The sequence below is a fragment of the Motacilla alba genome, chromosome 2 (assembly GCF_015832195.1).
Source record: "Motacilla alba alba isolate MOTALB_02 chromosome 2, Motacilla_alba_V1.0_pri, whole genome shotgun sequence".
Lineage (NCBI taxonomy): Eukaryota > Metazoa > Chordata > Aves > Passeriformes > Motacillidae > Motacilla > Motacilla alba.
In genome coordinates this window covers 99,011,930-99,038,264 of record NC_052017.1, presented here as the reverse complement: position 1 = coordinate 99,038,264, position 26,335 = coordinate 99,011,930, and the positions used below count along the sequence as shown (strand labels likewise).

General features: G+C 39.8%; 1 protein-coding gene across 2 annotated transcripts in view; it reads left to right on the top strand.

The window, feature by feature from the left end:
- The window catches only part of LDLRAD4 (low density lipoprotein receptor class A domain containing 4), a 284,731-nt gene that overhangs the window by 9,567 nt on the left and 248,829 nt on the right, over positions 1-26,335 (top strand). The window lies entirely within an intron of this gene.

Sequence of the window (26,335 nt, the reverse complement as noted above, 5' to 3'; positions counted from 1 at the left end):
ATATATTCTTCAGGGACCTGAGAAAGAAAGGAGCTGAACTAGCCTCTCAGAAGGATCTGTGCTACAGAGAAGAGGAATTGACCAACTGAAGTAGTTGCAGATGCAGTGTGCATAGCTGGACATTCTTTTGTAAGTGACCCTTAAAAATCAAGACTTTTCTTGAACATTTCTCTTGAGCCGCATGATGTGATGGAGGTAGAGATTAGGAAAAGGTCTCTCTCTTTATTTTTTTTTTAAATTAAATATTATATTTTATGAAGTAATTCAAGCATTGTTGTATTCTCCCTGTAAAAAATAATCTTCTGAACTTTCAGGTTGTCAAGAAGATAACAGCCACAATAAAAGCTGTGAAGGAAAACTTGGGAGCCACTCTGAGTTCAATACATTGGAATTATTTTATGATTGAAGATACTGAAAGTACAGTGGTGTGTCTGAAAAAATGAGGCACTGTTATGCTATATTAGCTGTCCCACATTTAGCTCATTGTTCCAAGATGTTTGCATCCTTATTAAGATTATGGCCACTGCAGTAGAGGCAGATAAATTTTAGCACCTTAAGAATCTCTCTTATGATTGTACAGAGTTCTTGACCTATTCCCCGAGTCAACAAGTTGATTTGCTTTTGAAATGGAAAAGTTTTGTCACAGAGTTATAACATGCTCAAGATGTAACTTTCTTAGTGTACGTTGCGGACATTATATCTTAGTGTACCTGCAGACAGGTGTAGCAGACATTAGGGAGAAAATATGTTGTAAGTCATCTTCCCCACACTTTGAGTCTCCTGTTTGGGTAAGTTGAAGAGTCAAATTCTTATGGATGCTAAGGATTGTCTCTTTTCACAGTGTAAAAGTGTCAAAAGAATATTTCTTTCCTGCCTCTGACCTTGATGTGTAGAATGTATTGTAGTACCCTTGTGTACTTGAGATGTTCTCGGGTATCCCTGACACCTATAAAAAGCCAAATGCTGTGTGCTGGTTCTGTTATCTCCCAATCTCCCACCTAGTTCTGGTAGTTCTCCTATTGCTCCTGTGGCCATCTAGACACCTCTCTCTCACTCTTTTTTTCCCCTTGATAGTCCTTTAGGGTACAGACATTTCAGAGATGCATCTGTAATGTCTAAGTGGCTTCCTTTTCTTTCCTTTTCCCTTCCACCCCAATCAAGAAATGCCAGATGGAAGCTCTTTGGTGTCAGTAACAGCTGCACAGCAGGTAATTTTTTGCAATCCTTAAAACTGTAATATTTGTAACTCCATATATGTAGCTATGATATACATTTACATTAAGGATCTTCTGGTTTTTTAAGCTTCCTCAAGGCTCTTCTAGTCTTTCTTGATGCAGCATTTTGCCCTATTTTCTGTTCCTGGTTAGAAATAGCTTCTTTCAACATAAAGAAGTTAAGATATTCTGTTGTAAATTTGATTTTTAGGGAGCCTGAATATTTTAGAGTCCTGTGTTGTGATTCAAAAATTGTGCTCCCTTCTTTCATCTCTAGGATTTATAATAAGGTGTCAGCAATGATCTAGTCCATCTGGGAGCTTGCATCAATGCTTGGGAGAGCCATATGTGTCTGCCTCAAACAAGGCTATAGAAAAGTGTTCCACTAGCAACCAAGATGTCATCCATCTGCTAGACAATCCTGTAGCTAGTTAGCTTAATGACGTATTTATTTGACTCGATGTTTCTGCAGAGCAGAATCCAGCTTTCCTCCCTGCTCAAATTAATACCAAAACCTCCCTGCTCCGGAGAAGAAAAACCTGAAGGTCAGGAAGTCTGTGGCTCGGTGGGTTTGATCTGTTTATCTGCCTGGGGATGCTGCAGTCCCGGGTGATGCAGAATTGGGAGTGAGCGCGTTGCTGGGAGGCGGCTCCAGCCTCTCCGAGTGGGCAGCCTGTGCAGGGCAGGTGTCCGGGGAGCTGGGGATCCGCAGACCAGACACAGGGCCCGGGTGACCTGAGCTGCATGGGGAAATCCAATCATGCTGCTACTGCTTTAGGGTATTATTTTAGCACACGGGGCTGTGGGAGGATTTCCTCCTGCCGTGGGCAGAGCTGGAAGTGTCACAGTAAACATTTTACCCGGCTGCATGGAATAAACCAGGTGATTATTGCATTCAGTGACTCGCGTGGAAGTGCTTGTTTGGGATTAAGGGGCTCACAGTCTTCCACATACATGTATTTGTAATCTCAGCTGGCTCTGCAAAAATTCAGAGCTCCAGGAATTGTGCTGGAAATATACTGTGGGAAGACCAGCTCTGTAAACTTCAGAAACTCCACATTCATACTGAGGTAAAATAGGGCACATTGGGACTGATTGTCATTGATTTCTTAACTTTCCAGTCACTCTATCCCGCTGTTTTGGTCTTTTTTGTAGTCCAAAGAGGCCAAGTCACTCTTATTGCAAATTCTAGGTTGATCTTTCTAATCTGTCTGTGAGTCAGACTTAAGTTGAGAAGGGGACAAAACAACAGGAGAAATGCAAATTTAGATGAAAAGAATGTTTTGTGTTAATGGCAATTATATTAATCTATGTTGAGGCAATCTAGTGAATTTGATGTGGAAAAATACAGATGTATATTCAGACCACTGTGCAGTTGGATCCAGCAAATCTTCATCCACGTGTTGCAAGGGTGTTTACATGCAGCTTCACATGGATTTCAGTGGATTCAATGGACTGAAGCCAACATGGGGCTGTCTGCTGAGGTTGGTAAATTTTACCTGACAGATGTTGTTTAAAGTAGCAGACATGGATACAAATACTTAGTGAACTTCAAGGAAAAAATAATCAGTAGTCAATGTCAGTCCTAAATACAGGTAAGAAACAGATCATAAGTAAGGCACAGAAAAAAAAGTGCTTTCTTGCACACTAGAGGCCTCTCTTTTTTTTTTTTTTTTGTGTGTGTGTGTGGTTTTTTTTGTTTGTTTGTTTTGTTTTTGGTGTGTGTGTGTGAGCATATTAGCAGTTCTAAGCTGAAAAAGTAGGTGAAAGTGAAATCAGGACAATTCCATGGAGGAGTGTAGAGATTGAAGGGGTGAACTGTACTCACGTGTGCTTCATCCTCTAATGCTACAAAGAGAATTGTAGAATAATTCAGGTCAGATGGAACATTCTACAGTTCTAGTCCAAGCTGCAGTAACAGGACTAAGGCTTTTCTAAAGAAATACTTTTGAATCTATAAATTGTTATTTAGATCTTAACTTTCAAAACTCGGTGGTTTTTTTCATACATTTTGAATTGCTTCTGTTTGGGCAGAAGTGCAGAAAAGGTCAAGTGGAAGAAAAAAAGTGTGAGAAAAGAGTAAGTGCCAAAACCAGCAAAGTTGACACAACTCTAGCTGCAGATGGGAGGGAGTGACCATGTTAAGAGTATCTGAAAACTGTTGCATGTGTTTAAATTAAGGTTTATTTCCTTGAGATGTTCTAAATAATTAAAGAATGTTATAGTTTCCCTTCTGAGAAGGAAAACAGCTGACAATTATTCACTGATATGAACTTATATATATTTATTTGTATTCCTTTTGTCACAGGGCTACTATCCATTGTTAAATAAGATAAAAGTGTCTTTTCCATATTACTGTATAAAACCATAGAAATCCTCTTAGTGGTGACCGATTCGTCAGAGTAACTTTGATTAAACTTTTTGAGAAAAGGGGAGTTTACATCTTGCTGTAAAGCATACAGGATCAAAACTTGAGTAAAACAGAATGAAAAGAGCATTTTTGTAGTTTTCCACAAAAGTTACATTTGCATTGGATTGATGCATTCTTCAGTCTTGTATGATGCCATGCATAATAAAATTAAAAAAAAATAGAAGTCATGAAGTTTTATAAATTTCTACCTTTAAAAGTGCCTGCTTCTGTTTTTATTTTACTATTGGTGTCATCAAAGGGAAGTATTTCTGTTTTGATGCATTGGATTTTCTGATGGAAAAGAGATCTGCAGGAGTATTTCTGACAACTTCTTGTTTGGGAAGAACTTCTTTTTCTTAGTTACATTTATTTGTTTTGGACTTGAATTTTTTTAAGTGCTTTAACTTTCTTTGCATTTCCGCTGCCAATCTGGAACTTGATTAGGGATATTACTAAAACTCAGTTGATTTGAAGCTTCATTTTGTTTCATTGCTTTACTCCTCTTTGTATTTGTTTTACCATGTAAGAAAATATATTAATGTGTAGAAATGATAGGGCATCTTCCTGATTTATCTTGTGTGTTGGATATGTTTTGTCTAACTCTATAGCCAGAAATATTCATCATCTTTTCTTAATTTCTTACATGTGGAGATACTTACATGTGCAAGATCTTAACTATTTTTTTTGTATCTCCTGCTGCTGATTTCCCAGTTCTGTTTACCTGCTGCTAATCCTGTGTAGCTTAATGGAAGGAGATTTATATAAAATAATTTTGAACACACTTAGAATTGAGACTAAGAGAAAACTAAACGAGGTTTTGCTTCTGAAGGGCATAGCACTGGCTGTGTCAGGTCTTTGTCCTGTTACCCAAGTGTTTTCCTTCTTCCAGCACTTCATATATGTGGATGAGTATGTTTTCCTTGTTAAATGTTCTTGTCCAGTGACACAGAGCTGCTGTCTTTCGAAAGAAGATTATGTGCTTGACAGCTATGGAAGTAATTAACATAAAGTTGAACTGTCTTAACCAATTTGGTTTATGTATGCTAAAGTAGTGTTTTAACACATAATGATAAAAAAGGGAATGTAGAATGGTGGTACATCTTTCTGGAATAATTTCTGGAATGCCTGTTGCTTGGATCTCACAGTGATAGAGTTTTAAGTCCTGTCTTTTTATTTGGATACTCAGAATAAGGGGGAAAAAAGGGATCTACATAGATATCGGAAAGTCCTTATGCTGAGCGGTTTCTGTTTGGCACTGTTTTGTGGTATAGCCTTTATGCTACTTAAATTTAAAGAAAAAAAAAAGGCTCAGAAAATAAATGGAAAAGAGTGACTTTGACTTCTGCCTGGAAAGTTTCTTTGGTGAGCTTGAGCATGTGACAGGCCTGAATGCTGTCAAATCCAGCAGGCTCATTTCAACTTGGATCAGCAGGGGCTAAACCTCGAATACACAACTAAGGATGGACACAAGGTCTAACTTCAATGGTGAGTTATCACATCAAAGTCTGATCTACTAGACATGGTAGATGATACCAAAACACTGACTTTCTTTTCAAGTACTTGCTATTTATTGCTGAAGCAATTAGCCACCTTTTACATTTCATTTTAGCTGTCTGATTGCTGGCACAGTATAATTTTTTTGTTCAAGGTTTTTCATATCAAAGCAAATTACATACTACAGAGTGCATTTGTTTTGTGAACATCACTTTTACAGTCAAAACCTTATGTGCTGCTGGATAAACAAGTCATGTTTTAATTAGGTATGTCTGTGTTCACCAAAACTATGTCAGAATGTAAAACCCTCAGATTAGAGTTTGATTAAAGGGGAATGAGTACTCTTGTGCAGTCTCCTCTGTACTGGTTTTGTAGCTATGCTGTGAACTCTGTATTCCCTTTGTAGTGTCAAACAGTCCTGCAAAGAGCTGGCCATTAAATATTTTTTTGTATTGTTTGTAATTAAGAATAATTGTTGAGCAATTATTCATGATGATACCTGCCTGAAAACATAATTTTGTCTGTTAACGTTAAATAAAAAAGTTACACATTTTATTCATGTTTTCCATCGTCTTTTTAGAGAGACTAAATACAATATCCCATATAATTGAAAATTACTGCTAAAATGGGGTAGAGAAATATGGATAATGCAAAACCCAAATATGCTTATGATACATATAATTATGTTAATTGGCATATAAAAAAGTTGAAGTGAAAGTTCATGAATATTTAAAATCCACTATGAACTGTGGCAAGGACTTACAAAAACCCCAACAAACAACCCGACCTGAAGTATATATTGCAGAGGCTTCTAATAATTTTACAAAAAAACTTACTTGCTGTTTTTCTTTTTGCATGAGCAGCTGTTAGATTCATGCTATGTCAAAAGTTTAAGGAAGGAATAAGACTCTGTTTCCTGTCCCTTAGTTTTTAATTAAACTGGCTGGTGGTCATGGTTGAACTCCAAAAAGCCCCTTGCTGGCTCACCCACCAGTGGGACTGGGGAGAGAATCAGAAGGGTAAAAGCTGAAGAACTCATGGGTTGAAATCAAGACAGTTTAAATGGGGAAAATGAAAGCTGTCCCTACAAGCAAAGCAAAACCTGGAATGATTTCACTGCTTCCCATGGGCAGGCAGGTGTTCAGCCACCTCCAGCACAGCGGGGCCCCCTCACGTGCACTGGTGACTGGGGAAGACAAACACCATCACTGCAAATATCTTCCTCCCTTATTCTCCTGCTTTCTATATTGAGCATGGACTGTGGGCTGGAATATCCCTTTGGTCGGTTTGGGTCACCAGTCCCAGCTGTGTCTCCTCCCAAGCACCCCCAGTTTCCTCGCTAGCCTGGCAGTACAAAAAGCAGAAAAGGCCTTGGCTCTGTGTAAGCCCTGCTCAGCAGTAACAGAAGCATCTCTGTATTACCAACCCTGTGTTCAACATGAAACCACAGCCCCATACCAACCACTGTGAAGAAAATCAGCTCTACCCCAGCCAAAACCAGCGCACTGTTCTTGACTATCATCTGTCATCCAGAACCACCAAGATGACTTCTAGGTCTTCTTGTCACTGTTGTTCAGACTATTTCTCGATCCATTTCTACGAACTTTGGGAATCTTAGTTTAGTAAGAGTTTCCTGGGTTTGAATTTGACTTTGTGAATAAATAGCCTTCTTGAGTAGGTAATTTATGGGGTCTGTATGGGGTGGAAGTTTTGTCATCCTCCCACTGCAAGAAATTTTGCCATGATGGCAGAAAAGTGGCAAACTTTGCCACTTGTTTGCCACCAACTTTGCTCTCATTTTCATTAAAAACTGCAGAAGGTGTCAGACATGAATTGTTAACAGGCAATGCTTATTTCATTGCAAGAGAATGGTTTGGTCCTGTGGTTTGAATTCTGCATTAAAAAAAAGAACAAAATACTCTCCAGTGGCCTCTCCCTATTCCTAACTCCAGGTTAAGAGTTGTCAAGAAAACAGAGAGAGTAGAAAAGATGGAAATGTGATTATCAACAGATACACAGTAAAGTGTTTTCCCTGATCAGTACTTCTATGTATTTTATATGAATTTTTTATAAAACATGATTTTCCTCCTTTCCCCGTTCTTTCTAGCTTACCAGATGACTGAGGTTAAATTAAGTACTTCCCAGATATGATTTTCAGGAAAGCAAATTTACTGGTACTAGCTCTGCAGGAGCCCTGTGCTGATATTGATAGCTGGCTGTGTTCATTGGCAAGAGAACGGTTCTCAAATGAGATTATAACCAAGAAAACGTGTTGACTACTCTCAATACGGATTCTCCTTTTATACCCAAGTCTGTGTTTGTAACTGAAAGTGTGGGATATATTCAAATTTGAACTTCTGTTCGTGTCTGTGAGGGGGAAAATGTCCTTATGTTTTAAGTGACTGCATATTGTGTCTGTGCAAATATAGGTCCTCTTGATGTGAGGAGAGCTATTGAACACATCGAGATTCGTGCCGTACAAAGCTTTAGGAATGCTCATCTCAGTACTTTAGGATTTGGGGTGTGTGTAAGAAAAAAAAACCTGCTTTAACTTAAGGTTAGTAGAAGGATCCCAGCATATAGGTAATATTTTGATTGTGGCTATTTGAAAGGGAAATGTTAGCAGTGTAATTTTAGCAGTGTTCACAGACCTTGTTGATTTTCTTGTATGTTATGCCAGATACAAAACAAGATGATTAACTTTTGAGGAGAAAAAAAATGTTCTCATCTAAAACCAGGACTACAGGGATGTGTTGCATGACAACATTGTTTATTGCTCAGACTTAGGAATTGGTATATACTGAGCAATCTGAGAACCTTGTTTTATTGTTAGGTATCAAAACCAATGCAGTGTCAAAAGTTGAAATGCTGAGTTTTTGTATGATATTTATAGTGTATTATCGAAGATATTGAAAGAAGCAATGACCATTAACAACAATAAAAAAGAAAAATATATCCTGTAAGTCTTAATATGAAATTATAATTAAGAACAACAACCCAGGTGAATGTAACCTTCCTTATGATGTGTAGGTTTCAGCCTGTGGTTGGAAGTAAATATTGAAACCTAAAGGAAAAGAAACATTTCTGAATAGATTATCTCTGGCCCAGTTTAATGCAAAGATATGATTGAAAGAAGAAATTAGAGAGGTTAGTTTTCCATATGTTGAAGATAACCTGTGCCACAAAAATAAAAGCATAGTGCCTAAAAAAGAAAGGTCAGAATATTTAAATCTGGCAAAGGAGTGTCTGATGCCTTCACTGAGCTGAGGAGCTGTTTCAACTTAGGTGTGGAGGCAACAACACTCTCACATCCCAGGAAATGCTAATTTGACAAAAGTGCCTGTTGTCCAAGAGGACTGTTTTCAAATTTGCCAGACAACTTCCCCACATATCCATCAGGATGACACACTCAGGAGGTTATTTGTATATTGATGTTCTGTTCTTCCTTTCTCTCCTTGCCTTTCCCTCTCCACTGAGTTTTTCTGCCTGTGAGCTATTCTGGTTCCCTGCAAACTTGAGTTAACAAGAGCTAATATTGATACTTTCAGGTAGTTTATTCCCAGCTGTTCTTGCAACAAAATAAATGTTCTGAATGAGTCCTGCAAGTATTTATGAAGCATCCCATCAGAGGGCAGGGATTGCTTCTGAGATTGGGGTGAGGGTGCAGTTGCTTTCTCTTAAGTTAACACAAGTGTCTATTTAGAGAGACAAGGAGAGAAAAGGCAGGAGATGACTGCGTAGGGGAGCTGTGTGTGCATGGAGACATACATTATATATAAAGAAAAAAATTACTCACGTGCATCTTTAAAGTGAAGAGACTAATGCTAGCTGGTTCTCAGTCCTTTAGAGTGTTCTGTGCACAGTTGCCCTTGAGTACCCTTCCCTCTGTCCTTTTCCCCTGTGCTGAATGAACATCAGTTGGGGTGAAAAAATGCTTTTGGAAGATGATTTTGCTCTTGTCTCAACCTATGGCTCATGTAAAGCTGCAGGTGAGTAGTAAGAAGGAGCACATTGCACCTGCCTGCCAAGGGGTCGTGTGTTGTTTTGTCTGTGTACACACAGTCACACAGTGAAGAGCCGGAGTCTGGGACTTCTAGGAGGATGTCACATTGTTTCATCATGTTGGTCTGCTTTGTCTGTTCGTTGTTTTATTTGTCTTCATGCAAAATACTTATTGTGAGGGAAGAAAAATAAAGTATAAGGAAAATAGATGTGATCCTAAGGTACTTGGTTTTACAAAAACTAAATTGCATATTGGTAGGGTTTCCCAGTGGTGACTGGTGGGCACACAGGAACATTCTGAGTTATAGATTTTGGATGTGGCTCATGTTGACATATGTTTATTGCTATCATGCTTACATCTCATAGTTAAAAAAAAAAAGAATATTAAGTGTCTAATCACATTCTTTCTTGATATCAGGCTTGACCTAATTTTGGGAGCATGTTCCTTTCTCCCCCACATTTCTGCAATGGAATATGTTCAGTACCTAACTGCTGTGTTCCTGTGACTGTCAATTCTTGGATAACAGGATTTCATTGCATTATGATGTATTTTGGAGTGTTTTTTTCTGTATCCTAAGATATCTCTGGTATGTAAAATCCAGTTTTTCTCTATTGAAACATGTACTTTCATCAGTTATATTTCACACACCGTACTCTGCTTTGGAGTGGCCATTGTAGTAATGCACTGCACAAAGGCCCGGCAGGGCAGTAGATCTTGTGTGGGGTAGATTGCTTCTTGAATCCTTCTGTTTCTACTGGATGGATCATTCAGAAACATCCAGTCTCCTTGTGGTTGATTGCCATTGTTCTGGAGGCAGCCTGGCCTTTCCCTCAGGAGATATTCTTATTTCCTGGCTACAGACATGACCAATCTGGTGACCTTTTGATATTGACTGGTACATTTTGCCGACAGTTCAAGCATTTCCTAGAAATGGAAACTGTTGTCTTGACAACTAAGCTCCACCTAATAATAGATAACTAAAGAATCCAAAAGTCCAAATATATAATAATTCTTACAAAATTCAAACTTATTTCTGAGTTTGAGAGCTGACCTCAAACACAAATACGTTTGTTTTAGATCTGTAGCATGAGAAGCTCAGGCTTCACCATGGCACAACATTTTTATAGTAGGCTTCATCTGTATCTGTTTTAGATGCTACTTTTTTCTGTGATAAAACGTGGTTTTTTGTGCTAGTTTGCTGCAAAGATGACTCTTTATTTGCGCTGTAATATGTGACAACAATATGAACAATACACAAACTTTTATTATACAGAATATTAGGTTTTTATCTCTGTTTTTTCCCCGGAAGAGCCAAATCGCTCCTCAGCATTTCTGCTGTGCTAATAATGCTTCTTACCAAAGCAGGGTGTGAATAGACCTTGAAACATGGAACTCAGGTTCTGATCCTCATTCTGAAGAGGAACTGGCTCAGTTCTGGCTCAGCATTAAGTTGTTCCTCTGCATATAGGGTGCTTTAGAGGAGGTAGCATGAAGAATTTGTAGCAGAAATCATGTGTAAATGTCACGTTCAGTTAAGGCACAAAAACCCTTCGGTTACCTGCAGAATTTTGCTGGAGTGGAGAGGAGGAACTGATACACAGCATTAAAGACATCCTCTGTGGGCTGCATTTTGGAGTGGAGTGGGAGTTAGTGTAAATGAGTTTGGACAAGCTCACTTTTTCTGGTTCCATCTGTGGTTTTAAAGGAAGATTTAACAGTGAGATCTATTTTTAAAACTATTTTTGAAAGAATGGACATTGTATTTAAAATCACATATGCTGGAAATATCACTATTCTGCTGGAACTGTGAAAGATGAGCTCTGAGAGAGTCCCTTTTATTGCAAAATGCCTTTGTTCAGAAGGACATCATTCATCTACCATGTAACACTGGAGGTGATTGGGGTGTGGTGTGACTCTGCTGCTGTTTGTCTCAGACTGGCAGCCCCCACTTGCTGTGTGTCCCTGTTTGCTGAAGAGCTGATTGAAAGCTAGGATGTAATGTGATAAACTTCTTTTGTGTGTGTTCTTTTGAACCTGCAATGGAAGACTCTTCTGCAAAACTACTGTTGTCCAGAGAAGTAGTCCAAAAGCGTATTAGTGCAGTGTTCTAATCTACAGCAACATGAATAATCCCTGGAAATTATTTTGCATAAATTTGCAGAGGCATGAGTTGCTTTGGGGATGCTGAATTCATGGTAGAAAGGTAACAGATTTTCTTGTATTTTCTTGAAATACTTGTCTTAAATCTGGAGATGTTATGGAGAGGAAGGCAGTAGTCAAGACTGTGAAACTGATGGTAAGAGGTGGAGGTTTTGAGTTTCCATTTTTTTATTTCTGAGGATAACCATAATGTTATTTATTTCTCCCCTGCAAAAGATTTGAAATGAACCAGGAAAGAAGATTTGAATGCTTGCTTTCCCTTTTGTTTGAACAGTTGTAAAAGTATGCATTCAACAAGAGGAGCAAGTTAGTCTCTTGAATTGAATTTCTCATCTTTCATTTTTGTAGATCACTCTTTGGGCTGTGACGATACGTAAGACCTTTGTGCTTTAATAAAAACAACCAGGTTGTGTGGAAAAAGAACTTGAATCTTCTGCTTGTGCTTAGTACTTTACTTTCTGTGCCCTTAGGACTGATATAAATTAGTTTGAGAGAATACTTTCTAGATAAAAGGTGTCTATAATATTAACTTGCACAAAACCCTTTCTAGTGATCTTCAGGAGAAAAAAAGTGCAAAAAGTAAAATGCTGTTGAATAAAAATTAGTATCATATGTTCAAATTATAAAAGACAGAGTATCCATAGCTGAGGTTTTCAGTGGTTTTCAGTTAATTAAGACTCTTTCAGTTGTTTGTAGCTTTTTCAAATAGGAGCTGGAAATTGGACTGGAATTTTTCCATGCTGGTTATCTGCTTTGGACTGGTTATTTGGTCTGGAAAGCTTTTCAGATGTAGTGAACCAGCTGGAAGTATTTCTGAGCAGGAATTTAGGAAAGAAGATGATCACTGCTGTCTCAGTGGTGAGGACTCACCCATTCATGACTGTCTTAGAGGGAAGAGATGACATGTGGTGGTTGACCATTGCTGGGGCTGTGCCAGGACAGATGTTGCAGTGCTGCACTTCAAAGTGGGTTACTGAAAGGGTCTGGATTTAGACTAAACCTCTCAGTGGGAATAGGAAGGAGGTTACTGCTGATGCAGATCATTCCAGCCATGCAATTTGACTGCAGCCCTGCAAGCAGTTGTGGAGGCAGGACTGGAGTGCGGGAAGAGGAGGAATGGTCAGCAGTCTGTGGGCTGGGAATGGAGGGGCCAGCTGGGGTGGGAATCTCTCAGACAAGCTCTGCTGCTGAAGCCAGTCTTCGATCCAGCAGGGCTACCATGGTATGTTTCACTTGGAAGCCTCTTGTTTAAGAGAATAAAGTGTAACTATACCTAAAGGATGGTTTCTCGAGGAGCACCTATGTGTGTGTTCTGTGATCTCAATCTGCCCCAGATGTGTGCGAGCACAGAGCTCTCAGTTGTTTGGGGAAAATGTCCCTCCAAGGATCCTAGGTCCTGTCTGCATGTAAAAAACCTGCAGGAGGTAGCAGGAGGAATTTATAAGAAAAATAACAATAAAAACTCCTATTTAGAAACAAGGAGCCTTTACAGATTACCCACTCTGGGACCAGTTCTATAAAAATGGTTCTTTAATTGTGTCAACAATTGCAAGTACCTGGGTTTGGGAGTAACTTGAGGGAAGAGTGGTGTCAAGAATAGCTATGGAAAAAATAATTTTCCATGCCATACTGCCTGTCAGTAATGGATGGCATTTTTTTATTACTGACTTAAAATAGGTGTAAATACATCCCCTTTTGTTTGAGTTGTTCTGTAAAATGCTTGTCAGTGAGTTCAATGAGGCCAGTCTTCCATGTAAGGTACTTGGGATACAGCTGAAAAGATACATAGCTTCTAACTCTTCTTCCCATGCTATTTGTCAACTTTATGCTGCAGGGAACTGTGATTTGCCAGTGCCTGTGGTTTTCAGACTTGCTGAATCCAGAAACACTTGGATTTCTGCTGTTTAACAAAGGAAACGGCTAGGCTAGTAGAATTATTTCACTTCAAGTCATCAGGATAAATGCAGAAAGAAGCATTGCCGGAGTTAGACCAAGAAAGAAAAATGCAAACATGTTGCTGTAAAGTTATCCAGTAACCTGTGTGATTATTCCCAGTAAATAACAAGAACACATGCTGTCATACAAAAAGTGGACGTGGATCTGGGGTGGTTGGTTAAAGCAGACTTCTGTGCATTTTTCACATGGGGTAATAAATTATTTGTCTTTATTCATGTGTTTATTAAGGGTGGCCCCATCAAAATGTCAATAAACATTGTTAGGAATGTAGAGGATCCATGAGGTTTTGGATGGATCAGATCCAGGGGTGTGTCTCCATCTTCTGTGATTGTAACAAAGGGAGAAGGAATACTCAAGTACAAACAGAAGGTTTCACAGTGCCTTTTGGGCACTTAAAATACAGTCTCATGTTGAGGTTGTGACTTTTTGATGTGAATGCATTGCAGGGAGGAGCTGACTGTCCCTGAGTTTCCTTGGAAAGTGCCAACCTACTCTGCAGCTCAAGTTTGCAGCAGCCACCACTCTGTAAAGGTGGCTTGTTCAGATTTGTGCAGCTCAGCTTTTTGTCCTTAATCATACTCAGTCATGTGCGGGTCGCCTCAAATTTATTTTTCCAAATGACAGTGAACTAATTTTTAAGTATTAAAACTAAGTCTTCTGTATTGCAGCTCATGCAATTTTCTTAGCCCTCTGACATGTAATCGGTATTTCCATTAAAAGTTGTTCTCCTGTGCATTCTGTTATTTTATTCAGCTGCATTCCTGTGGTTGGTTAGCCTTTCCCTGGAAGTCTCTGAAGCACCAGGATTTTGTTCACACTCTGCTTTCTATGATGAGCTGCATAAGGCAACATCTGTGCAGTACAGAGAAAGCCCCCAAAAGAATATGAGTTGTGTCTGCCTCCCTGCTCGTCTTGGCTTGCTTCTCTTCTTCTCCCGTGCTCCGGGTCTGTTGTCCTAGTGCCAGTCTGCACTCTGCTTGTAAAACTGTGATCAGCCTCTGAGATACTCTGCAGTGACTGATACATGGCTGGGTGAGAGTTAGGTTTGTTCTGCTGTTGGTAAAACGAGAGCGAGGTGGTGACTCGCTAGAGAGAGGGACCATGGAGCTGCTCTGTGTAGTGAAGAACTAAAGAGAAGCAGTGACAGGAAAATAAACAGAGCAGAGCAAGGAAGAAACTAACTGAGAATGCTGAAGGTCTGAGGTGGATGTGGAGAAACCAAATGGTGGACAAACCAAATCCTGAAGACAGGAGTGGCAAATGACTGAAAAGGTATAGATACTATTGAAAAATATTCAGAAATGAATCTTGGTTATAGGTGATTTTCACCTGCAGTTATTCACACTCAGTCCAGACCTGAAAACTCTCACTTGGGTTGGATGTCTTGCTTGGTTCTGGAGTGGATGTTGTACACTGGGTGTACAAGAGCATTCACCAGAGTATTTTGTTTTTCTGCAATGAAAATGGGGAATAAATTTTGAAGTCAGTACTAGGACTGTGGAGGACTAAATTAAAAAAAAAAAAATAAAAGGGAGGGAGTATTCTTACTTTGTCCAGCAAATATTGGGTGTTTGCCAAATGGAATGCTAAAAGCAGGAGCCCTGGTGAGAAGGACCACACTGGTGTCCCTCATTTTCTCTGCTGGTGGTTCTTGTGTCAGTTTAAACAGGAAGGCTGGAGAGCTCTGCTCTGAGGCTTGTCTTTACATTGTTCATTAAGGTACTTTCCTAAAACATAGGACTGGACTTCAGGACTTTAATTTTGCAGAACTTTAATTGCTCTTTGATTGAATGGCTTTGGTCATTAGTGCAATTGTAATGGGCTAATGTTCTTTGAGGCTAAAAATGAATGGCCGTGATGGGAGAACAGCCGTCTTTCCCCTGTGTCATGCTGTAGACAGACTGCTACATCTCTTGTCTCTGATGTAACTTAATTAATTGTAGTGGAATTACTCCTGATCTATAATTAAGTGAGAAGGAAATTGAACTGGACAGTGTGAGAAGTTCCCTGTGTTGTTGCTTGAGATTTTGAAGAGAAGTAGAAAAGTTCACATTTCGTTACTGCCATTCTGTCACCGTGAACATGAAGTCCTTCTAGCTAAGCACTGTCTCAGAAAAAGAAGTTAGTGGGTGTGGTATGTAGGTTCAAGGTTACTCTTTCTTTAGTCAGTTGCAAAAGCTGAGTTTCCTTTTTTTTTTTTTTTAATATTGCTACAGGATCCTCACCTGTTGAAAGGTCATACAAAGACCTGCCTATGACATACCTTGTGTGCCTTCTGACTTTTGGATTTGCTTTGTCATAGGGGGAGACTGTGTCTCATGTGTGGCTGGAGCTGTTAAGGGTAACAGTCTTCTTTTTACCTGATGCTCAGCAGATCTTTTGCTACTTACAAGAAGTGTTACACCACAAGAACCACCAGTGTGAGGGCTTCCATGCCAGTGTAGCCAAAGTGGTGATTATATTAATAACTTTGGAGAGCACAACCATTTTTGGTATCCTTGGTTGGATACATGCTGTTTACACAGAAGCAGTGCAGCTCTGACAGTGGAAGCCTCCCATTCACATTTAAAGTTAATTATAAAGAAGTGACTGAAAAGAAATCACAGAATATCTGCCATTCCGCGGGGCTTTCGTGAAGTTTGTTGTCATCAAGAGTATGCCAAAGATAATATTCTTCTGATTGCTCATTTTTCATGGACACTCCCTTTGTTAGATTTACTGTTCTTGTTGGACATCTGGATTAATTTTCCAAGTTGTTTTGTAAATCCTGGTTTAGAAGTTTCCTTTTTTGATAATATCAATATCAAGTTTTAGTACTCTTTTTCCCAGTTCGAAAACTGTAATGAAAATATTTTATCTCTGTGAGGAAAGAAAGTGTATTTGGCCAAAGATTAAATAAAAAGATAACTTGAGGATATGTGGTAGGAGATAGAGCTTGAAAAAAAAAATACAAATGGTCAAGTCTGTTGTGCTTATCCCAACATACTTGATTTGGTCTGTATGTACTAAGCCTCTTCTCTTTTTTTAAAAAAAAGCTTTTGGAATAATTAAGTTGCAGCCTAAAACTCTTCTAACACAAAGGAAGTTGAGCTTTAAGCTGTTCCTTATCTTCTAATTTTTATTATTTAAAACAATTTTTAGTATGATTTTTGGTATAGGAACTCTTCCTTGACTGAACTGTTTGTCACACTGATCTTTCTGTACAAACTGGAGCTAATTGTACTTGATATAAACCTAGAGAATAATTAATTACCTGCATGTTGCATCTCCCAACGCTCAGTTGTGGAAACAACATAAATATTTTCTTGAAAATCCTTTGAAATTTAGGCTTTTTGCTTAAAGATCAGCTGCAAGGGATGCATCCAGGCAGGATGGGAGAGCTAGCAGAGGGGCCAGATTGCATGGTCAGTTCAGGATCTCCATCAGTTCTGGTACTCTAATTTTTGGGAAATATTGGATCACTTACAACATCACTGAAGTGAAAATATGAATTGTTTAAAATACAATAGCAATTTTTTTTGAAATTACAGTTATTTGGAAAACTCTGTGTGTGTTTATACACATAGGTAGATGTACTCTACTCTGCTCTTGTGAGACGCCACCTGCAGTACTGGGTTCAGCTTTGGGGTCCCCAGCATAAGAACACGGACCTGTGGAGTGAGTCCAGAGGAGGCCACGACGATGCTCAGAGGGCTGGAGCTCCTCTCCTGTGGAGACAGGCTGATAGGGCTGGGGCTGTTCCACCTGGAGAAGAGAAGACTCCAGGAAGGCCTTAGAGCAGCCTTCCAGTACTTGAAGGGGGCCTGCAAGAGAGCTGGAGAGGGACCTTTTACAAGGGTCTGTAGTGACAGGACAAGGGGGAATGGCTTTTAATGGAAGGAGGGACAGTTTAGATCAGATATAAGGAAGAAGTTTTTTATTTCTGAGGCTGGTAAAACACTGGCAGAGGTTGCTGAAAGAGGGTGGTGGATGCTCCAGCCCTTAAAACATCTGGAGTCAGGCTGGATGGGATTCTGAGCAACCTGATCAGGCTGAAGATGTCCCTGCCCATGGCCGGGGAATGGGACCAGATGACCTCTAAAGGTCCCCTCAAATACAAGCTATTCTGTGAGCCTATGATATATCCTTATATCATGAAAGGTGTTCCTTAATTTTGGCTTGGATAAACACATTTCTGTCAGAGTGATGGAAAAATTGTATGTTTAGCTGTGCAATACTAGGTGCAATAATTTAAAAATAAATTTTCTGATAATAAAGTGTATTTTTGGTAGTGTTTATATGCAGTCACAGAAGCCTATTCTCATATTTCCTGTAGCTGTTATCAAATGTTTGAGATTAATATGCTGGAGAAGGTGGTGAGGGTGCCATAGAGAAAAATAAAATTGTGAAGAAATATCTGTGCCGGGTGGTTAGAACTTCATTTAAGCTTGGTAAAATTTGGGATATGTGCACATCCTGTCTAGTGATGTGGGAAAACAAACAAATAAATTTCCAGTTATCTGCAAGGCAGATCCTCAGCTGTTGTAAACTATCACAAAGCAAATTATGTTAATAGAGATTTGATTATATTTCTCTGACTAGTTGAAAATCAGAGATGCTGCTCTGGTGTCTGTTGGATTTGACCCTTTTTTATTAAGGAATTCTTGGTGTTTAAAAACTGGTAAATGAGTTCCAGATGAGCCTATCCTCTCTCTGAAGTAGTGATTCTCACTTTACTTCTACCCTTTCTATACCCTATACAGAAATAATACCTCCTGTTCTTTTTCTCATTGGCTTTCCCATTGGCTCCATCATCATCCTTTCAGGTCACACTCAGCTGACTTAGTACAGAATTGCTGCTCAAGGTCCAGAAAAAGAGAGGAACACTCCTCTGTAGAAGAGAAATAAAGAATAAAATATCAATCTGACAAATTTAGAAAAAGGATGCATTTTAAGTGTTGGAAAAACATTAGAGGCTATGTGTAAATCTGGAACTTTATTTTAAGGATACTTAATGTTGTCATTTACATTTTGATTTTTTTTTAAATTTTTATGGTATTTTTATTTTCCAGGTAATTTGAGACAGCTTCTACATGGTTAAAATAGTCTAGACTGTAGCTAAGACACCATAGATTAGTAATAGCTAAAAATTCAGTTGTGGATGTTCATCTAGGTGACCTTATTTTTGTCAGAGTTTTTGGATTGCAAATGGCTAGTTTTGACTTCTGCTTAAAGTCATTTGCTGTTACCTTATTCCTAGAAAATGATGAAATTATAATTTTGAAATGTTCTTCTAAACAGTGTTAAATTCGGGAGTTAGGAGAAGCAAAGAGAAGTATTGTATTACAGTAATTCTCAATAAAAATTGATTCGGAACAAAACCATCCTTAATGGTAAGTGTCGTTTGAAGATGACCTGTGATTACAACCCACAGTTTTGCTGTCATTTAAGCTGGAGGGGACATGTGTTACTGCCTTGCTCAATTGATGAGATTGGATGGATGATTGAATGATGAGACTGCAAGCCAGGTCTTTAGCTTGTCAGCTCATGCCTAATTCACAGTGACAGTGTGCATGGAAGGCAAGTGTCTGTATCCTGTCATATTTAAGCTTCTAGTTACAGCCTTCTTTCTGTTTAATGCTGTGGTTGCTCCAAAACAGACCAGAGAAGGAAAAGATGGCTAGGTACAGAATTGGCAATTTTTGTGTATGATGCTTGCTTTTTTTTTTTTCCCCCATTTCCTTACTTCAGTGTTACCATGTAGAAATTACATATTAAGGAAGTGCTATCCATTAGCAAAAATATTTAGCTGTCTGGAAAAACAGTCTGTGTTTTTATAAAATACGTTTTCAGTTCACTGCCTTCATTTGCAGTTTCCAAAGCTTTTTGAATCTGCTATTTTCCCTTTTTCTTGGGATTTTCACATTTCTTCTGTTCTTGCCCCTTCTCCCTCACTTGATTCTCCATGTCATAGATGTTTCTGTCACTGGGAGTTGTGTTGGTATAACATCAACAGTTAAATTATCATAATCAGTCCTAACTACTGACTAAATTGCAAGCAGTTCTGTATACTAAAGCTGCTGAAATCTGTCTAGTAACTTCTGCTTCCTTATTGTATTGTAATGATTTTACCCCTGCTGCCTAGCAGAAGCCTGCTGACACGAAAAGGAAAGTAGCTGTCTGGACCTGTTTGTTAAATGAACATCAAAATAATGCAAGTTGTTAAATGAACATCAGAAAAGGCAAATGTGAAAATGATGTGATAAGAGAAAATAAAGTCTTACTAGTAGGTTAAAACAATTCAGATGGAACTCTGATCTTCTAGAAGCTGGTATCCTTTTAAGATCTATTGTTTAGATTTTTATAAGATACTGAAAAACTCAGATGCGGTTACCAGTGAATCACTTTTCATTTTGAGGTGGTTTTAAAAGTGGAGCTCTTTGAGATGAAGCTGGTTATGAAAAGACACTCCACGTACATAAAACTACTTCTTTTCACCCATGTGGTTTGATTCCCTCTATTCCTAGTGATTGTCACACCCTCACTGACACAGGTGACTCTGTTGAGTTGGCTCACTCACTATCTCTCCGTCAAATGGAGTTACCATTTCCCGGCAGTCAGTGGCAATAGACGGTAGGTTTTTCCTGTGATAGCACCTGCTGTGAGGCAAATACTAGAAAACAGTGTAAATGGTGTGCCTTTAGCTAAACCTGAGCCCTTACAAGTGGAGCAGGTACCGCCTGTGCAGATGCTGTGTCCGTGTCTCAGAGGAGGCATTGATCCAGGAGCACACGCGGTGCAAAGTGCCCGGCACAGCCAGCTGGGCGCTCAGAGCCCTCGCAGCCTCCGTCTTGCTGTAATTCATTAGGCTGGTCCCACAGTTCTGTTTTGCAGGGTGTGTTATGTAAATCGTGTATATTATTGGTTCTTTAGATTATTTGTGTTTTCTCCAGCTGGATGAGTAAGTATTATGCGGAAGATTTGGGAGCTTGCATAAGCTGCAGAACTTAGAAACGTGGTGGAGTATCGTGACATAGTGGATGGGGTTGTCACAGCACACTGTGCTCCCTGCGCCTGAAGCTGCCTTGATGCAGCCACAAAGGGGAAGATTAGGCACATAATTGGTAAATTTCTTTTATTTTACTTTTTTTAGTAGACTGTGTAATTTTTCTTCTCTGTCTCAAAAAAGAGTTCAGCTCTGGATGCAACTGTAAATACATGTTCCTTTCTTCTTTGGAGGGTGGAAGTTGCAACGTGTGACACATGACAGTCGCCACTAAGTCATATGTGACATTCTGCATGCATGTGTAGCATTACCTACATACTGAGTACCATAACTAAAATGATTCGACACATAGGTTTTAAGGAAGCATGAATACACTTCTGATGTTTTAAAGGGATGCATGGAGTCAAATTAGGATACGCACTGCCAAAATTTTAGAAATGTGGATGGTTAAAACAATTGAGTTTGCATTCAGCTTGTTTCGCTACAGATTAATAAAGTGTACAAGTCATGAGATGGTGCTGTGACAGCCTTATTGGAAAAGGTGTTTGGGAGCAGAGTAGGAGGAAGCGTACAATATACGTGATGTACTATGCAGAATATTGGTAATATATGCATATCAAAAAACTAATATAGTATGTCAAGTGTAACGGGAGTATTTTTTATGTGTTGAGATACAGTTGTGTTAGAAATTTTCATAATAGGTGCATGTGGGAAAAATCTAGTTGGTGCAGACAGTATATATATTTTTTTTTCCCTATTTTCTTTAAAAATATTTTTGGTTGAGCATTTTGCTTTCTCTGCTTTTGCCTTTTTATTTAGCAATATTTAGTTAGAAGTGTACAATACACATGTGAAATGATTTGTTGTCAGCGTTTCTATCCCTGAGTACATTGCATAGCTCTTGGACATATTCTGAGTTCTTTTGGGTAAAGTTGGTTGCTTGTAGAAGGCGTTCAAAGCACAGACTCCTACACATCTACAGTGAGGACTCTTGGAAGAAAAACTTGTTAAGTCATAGAATCATGGAATGGTTTGGATTGAAAATGACCTTGAATATCATCTAGTTCTGACCCCCCTGCTGTGGGCAGGGATGTCTGTTGCTAGACCAGGTTGCTCAAAATCCCATCCAGCCTGGTCAAGACACAGGAGAATGTGATTCTCATCACGACTGACCTCAGTCTATAGAGTTGAGACCTTTGTTTCTGAAATAATTTGTGACTTTTTGGGGGGGATTGACCCTGGCTGGATGCCAGGTGCTCACAAAACTGCTTTACAGCTCCCCACCTTGGCTGGAGAGGGGAGAGGAAATATGGTGAAAGGCTCATGGGTTGAGATAAAAGTGGAGTGAGATGGTTCAGCAGCTTCCCTCATGGGCACAACAGATCTGACTGGGGGAAGTAATTAATTACTAATCAAATCAGAGAAAGGTAATGAGAAATAAAAACTGAGTCTTTCACCCTTACCCCTCCCTTCTTCTATGCTCAGTTTCACTCCTGTATTCTCTACTTCTTCCTCCTTCTCCTCCTCCTCCTCTTCCTCAGTGGCACAGGAGAAGATGGAATGGGGGTTGTGGTCCATTCATCGCATGTTGTTTCTGCTGCTCCTTCCTCCTCAGGGAGGACTCCTCACACTCTTCTTCTGCTCCTCCAGTGTAGACTCCTCTGTCCATGTATCGACAGGTCCTGCCAGCAGCCTGCTGCAGGGTGGGCTTCCCACAGCTTCCCTTTTTCTTTTGGGCATCCACTTGCTCTGAGCTGAGGTTCCACCATGGGCTGCAGGTGGCTCTTGCTCCACTGTGGTCCTGCATGGGCTGCAGGGACACAGCTCCCTCACCGTGGTCTGCATCACAGGCTGCTGGCTTGTCTCACCTCCTGTGCCCGGAGCACCTCTCCCTCCTCCTTCACTGACCTTGGTGTCTGCAGGGATGCTTCTCTCACATCTTCTCACTCCTCACTCTGGCTGAAATGACACGGTTTCCTCCCTTCTTGAATACACTCCTGCAAAGGTGCTACACCATCACTGCTGAGCTTGGCCTTGGCCAGTGGTGGGTCTTTCTTGGAGCCAGCTGGCATTGGCTCTGTCAGACACAGGGGAAGCTTCTGGCAGCTTCTCAGAGGAGCCTCCCCTGTAGCTCCTCTGCTATGAAAACCTTGCCACAGAAACCCAAAACAGACCTTAAAAAACATCAGTAGCTTTAAGCCTAATTGGGAACAGGATCATAAACTGGTTGGAGAAGAGATTCAGTGTGTGTATAAAGATACCTTAATTGATATTCTTCATGCTTACTTTAGCAAGGATTAAATGGTTGCCTGTTTGAAAATCAGTGGTGAGTTGTTACACTTGTTTTCTTTGCTTGTATAAGACTACTCTGGAGTTACTTGTTGCATTATCTCTATTCTAAGCAAGCATAATTCACACAGTGTACTTGAGAGATCTAGAAAGTTTAAGAATTTTATGTAATCCATCTAGTGTACTGGTATATTTGTGAAGCAGGAGTATTTTTGGCCATCTGTGCATTTCTATCAATGTGCATTTTGTTTGTAGAGCAGTGGGCCAAAAAAACGGTATCTCAGAAAATTGATATCCAGTAGTGTCCATTAATTTCCATAATTTTTTGGGTGTATAAACCACTTTGCAATTCTGGAGGCATTTATTAGCTGTTTGAAACAATTTGATATGTAAGTTTACATTTTGTAAAATAAAACCCATGCTTTGCTTAGTATGACATCTCTTAGCACTCAGAAAACCTAATCTTCTTTCCTGTGGGCTTGTCTACCTGGTTTGGTTTCTAAATGTTAATATCCAGTGCCTTGGTACCCTTTTAGAAAGAACAGGCAAGACTTCAAGGTGATAGGCAGTTACAGTCCCTTTTAGCAGACAAATGAATGCATTTCTCCCTGTCCTGTCAACAGAAGATTGTTTTTGCCCATCGGGTTCAGATCTAGTGCTGCAGCTACATTCAGGTGGGTCAGAAGGGTGGTACAAGGATTTGCTTCCCAATTTCTTTGCAGTTACAATGTAAAGCCCTGGTAGGACTGGTCAAAACCTATTCAGTCAGGACAGCTTCTGTCCTGCAGATCTCTCATGCAGCCTACTCTTATCCTTCTGTCTGTCCCGTCCATCATACTTCCTTGCAGGGTTCATTTCCTAGATTAAAAAACAAATGCTGTGTCTTTTAATCTCTTAGATCCCTTTTCTGTTCTTGTTTCATGGATGAGCTTAGCACTATTTTCTACAGATGCAATGAGCCCTGTTGCAGCCTCCCCCTTTGGTCACTTGGCTGCTCACTTCCTGCATTCAAAACAGTGACCTCCGATCTTCTCTTGCAGAAACCCTGCCGCGATTGCTGCAATCAAAGGCTGCCTGAGTTCTTGTTAACACCAGTGCATCACAGTTTTAAATTCTGCCCATATGCTTGAGTTACAGACATTTTTGTCTGCAACTCAAGAGTCTCTAAAGGGTAGTGATGCAGCTTTCCAAGCAAAGCCAGCAACAAAACTTGACAGGATGATCCCGCTAGATAAAGCAATTGGTCTCTCTGCAGTTTGAAAAGTCCCACGCAAGTTTGAAGGCAAAGGATATTTCCTGCTTAGTCTCACTGTAGAACCTAGTAAAAAATATGAACCTCACTATGTATCTTATGGTGAGGTTGCTTTTTTTGGCAGTTATTTGCCAAGAAAACACAACTGTTTGACATTTATGTGAAATATTTAATTAGCAAATGTTTTCACTTGAAAGCATTTTAAAATTGCACAGATAGGTTGCAGGTGAAAGCTCTGGTGAGTGAAATGCATTATCAGTTTGCTCTGCAAATCTGTTTCTAAAATTCTAGATTTTAAAGAATGTTTTAAGGATGAACCAAGAAGGAATATCCTTTTTGGTTGCCTGGAACAGCTTCCCTCATTCTTCTGCACCTGGACTCTTCTCATCATCTTCTTCCTCACTGCCATTTCTTTTTTAGCCCCATTGTTTGAGGGTGGTTTGTTTTACTCTCAAGTTGTGCTGTAAGTGCTTTGTGGCATACCCTCTTCTGTTTCTCCATAGCTTCCTACGTGTTCTCCATACACTCCTCTTCTTCTTCTGCTGGGGTATTCTGGTGGCAGCTCCCACCCATCACAGCTGCTGCCATTTTCCCCATGTACTGTAGAGAAAAGCTGGAAGATAGAAGTTTCAGGACTACCCCTGGAGCTTGCAAATTTTAGTCTCATACATATGACGAATGAAGTTTGGGTTCAAGATCAGGGGTAGGGGCCTCTTGTGCTTGAGGTGAAAGACCAAGGGATGTTGCATGCAGAACAGTGCATCCCATGTGGACTGGCCCCTGGGGTCAACTCTCATGCCCAGCTGGCTGCCCTGGAGTCTATGGTGGAGTCATGGATGTCAGGGTCCTTTTATTGTGCTTTGGGGAATGGGCCTGGTCGCTGGTGATGGAGGGCACTGGCCAGCACATCTGGCAGTCGCATTCTGAAAGAGCCGTTGTAGGGGCACGGATGAGGGCTTGCCTTGGTTGTACTGCATCTGTGTTGTGGTCTGGTGTGCGGAATGACCCAGTGCAACTGCTGTTTTGGCATGTGTAGAGCGCAGGACGGATAGCTCTGCTTCCCAGGGAGGCAGATACAGGAGTTCTAGGCTGTGTGGAAGTATAAGTCCTTGTAGAAGGAGGAGGGCCTGGAGATCTTGGAGCCCTAGGTCCAACTTGCAGTTCCTCTCTACGAGGAAATTTACTTTGTGAAGAAAGGTTTCTTTGCACAGTGTGAGCTTTTCCTTAGCATATGGGTAGGTAGGAAGAGTTTGCCAAATGTGTTACAGTTACATAAAACATGCAACATCTGATGGATACGAAAAGGGTTATAATAAATGATTCCTCTACGCTTCCTCTTTGAAAGAGCTAAACAGAATGACAATACAAAGCCCATCAGATTTTCTTTCGCATTTATAATGTTTTTATGTTAGTGTGGAAATTCTGTAAGTGAGCATGGGCTAACAATGGCTAAATCTATTTGAGAGCTTTCTGTTAGGCACGTACTGCACTATTTCAAATTGCAGTGTTCATTCTGGTTTTATTTGCTATTGCTATTAATACCTGTGTATATGTGGGAGATTATTTCCCAAATCTCATCTCCATTTCCAGACCTGCATCTGCTATGACCCAGAGATATGAGAGGCTGCTTGAAGTTCTTAGATTTTTTTTGTCTCCTTTCTTTCCTCTCTGTCATTCCCATGTTTAAAGCTATACTAGTTTTCTGAAGGATAAAGTGAAGTTAAAAAAAGAAGTAGAGTTGTATTTAGGAGCTAGGGATTATTTTGCTTTACTGGAAATATTTAGCCAAGTTGGTGGTTTGGAAATATTTTCATGAGAACTGCTGAGCTAAAAGTTACTGAGACAAAATTCCATAAAAACAACTGTGAACTCTAGTTTATAACAAAGTCATTGTTGGCAGCCTTCCGTTTAAAAACTTTCCATAGCTGCAAGAAAGACAGACTTATGGATCAAAGTGATCTGAATTTTTTTTGGCAATTAAAAAAGTTAATATTTGGATTTGAACCCCACTGTGACTAGTTAATTTCCATTCACTTTTTACTCTGTATCCTTAATAAGAATGACACCAAGGAGCAGAGGATGGGAAGAGACACTTTTTTCTATTTAAGATTGGTTCCACAGGATGGAAATTTGGCAACAGACACGGAAACTAAGCAAATCTATTTAGAGAGCTTTCTGCCTCTCCATATAATGAAACCAACAAAAAAACTCAAATAGAGATTTTAATGACGAAGCCACACTTAGTTGAAATTTTCCATTGCGCTGTTTTCTTGGTCTTTTTAGCTTGATGACGACATAGTTATTTGGTGTGAGGTGTAATGTAAATTGAGGGTGCCAGCGCCCATCTTGTGTCTTGTGCTCTTCAGAGCTTCTGGCCACTCTTCATGCTAATGAGCCAGGTACAAAGAGTCTGGAATTGGTGATATCAAAGAGGCTGAGGGTGCCACAAATAGTACTAGGATCAATGTTAGGAGAGAACTTTGATGAGAGGAGTCATTGCAGGTTTCAGAGAATAATTTAAGGGTTAGGCTGTGGCTACTGTTAATGCAGGAACACATGGGAGCAAGTGGAA